Here is a 1,392-nt window from a genome sequence, read left to right as displayed (position 1 = left end):
GATAAGTAAAAGCAAAAAAAAGTTATCCCCACTTAAGTGAGACATGTCAGATTTGAAAAAAAGGGCTCTGTCAGGAACGCAAAAACTGGCTCTGTCAGGAAGGGGTTAATATCCCTGTCTGAACAAAAGATGTTTAAACAAAATGCACGCTTTTTAGCCCCCATCCTTATACTTCTGTTTCCTCAGTTTCCCTTCTTAGGGTTATCAGATAAATAAAAGCGGTCAGCAAATTTGTGTTTTGCAGCTGGTCACTGCTGACTTTACTAGTAGTGCGTAGCCAGCAGTTTGCGGTACCATTCTGCCCAACATACTTGCCTACTTTTTGAGTCTCCTATCCGGGAGCAGCCCAGGGAGTAGGGATGGCCATCGATCATCAATGATTCTAAATCATCCATGTTTTATAGCCAATGTCGAATACTTTTGCCATTGATGGGGAGAACCAGATGGTTTCCCTCCACCGATGGCAAAGCAAAATGTTTTCTCTAAGTGCCAGGACATGGAGCATAACTCCGCCCCATTACACCCACAAAGGCACGCCCCTGTGTTTAAATGGATGACCATCGATAGGTAAAAACATTGATGGTCATCCACTATGTCCACTGATCACTAATGACTATACTAGTGGTGCGCAGCCAGCAGTTTGTGGTCACACGCAGCCCACTGATCTCTACTGACTATACTAGTGGTGGGTAGCCAGCAGTTTGCGGTCACACACAGACCACTGATCCCTACTGACTATACTAGTGGTGAGCAGTCAGCAGTTTGCGGTACCATATTGTCCACTGATCCCTACTGACTATACTAGTGGTGGGTAGCCAGCAGTTTGAGGTCACACACTGCCCACTGATCACTGCTGACTATACTAGTAGTGCGCAGCCAGCAGTTTGGGGTTACGCACCGCCCACTGATCACTACTGACTATATTAGTGGTGGGTAGCTGGCAGATTGGGGTCCCACACTGCCCACTGATCACTGCTGACTATACTAGTAGTGCGCAGCCAGCAGTTTGGGGTTACGCACCGCCCACTGATCACTACTGACTATATTAGTGGTGGGTAGCTGGCAGATTGGGGTCCCACACTGCCCACTGATCACTGCTGACTATACTAGTAGTGCGCAGCCAGCAGTTTGGGGTTACGCACTGCCCACTGATCACTGCTGACTATACTAGTGTGGGTAGTCAGCAGTTTGGAGTCACACAAACTGCCCTCTGCTACCCATGCATGCAGGCAGGCAGACGGAGAGATGGAGCTGAGCTAAATTACTGCCTTGTTCCAGGTGACAAAAATCCTAGTTTCTGAATTTGCAGAAGGGAAACATTCTTACAAAAAAGAGAGGTATAAGACAATGAGGACTGAAACTGGAGGAAGATTCAGGAGAAATATGGGGGGA

This window comes from Crinia signifera, chromosome 1 (genome assembly GCF_055691185.1).
Source record: "Crinia signifera chromosome 1, ASM5569118v1, whole genome shotgun sequence".
NCBI classification, from domain to species: Eukaryota; Metazoa; Chordata; class Amphibia; order Anura; family Myobatrachidae; genus Crinia; species Crinia signifera.
The sequence above is the reverse complement of the archived record's forward strand: the minus strand, read 5'-3'. Positions refer to the sequence as shown.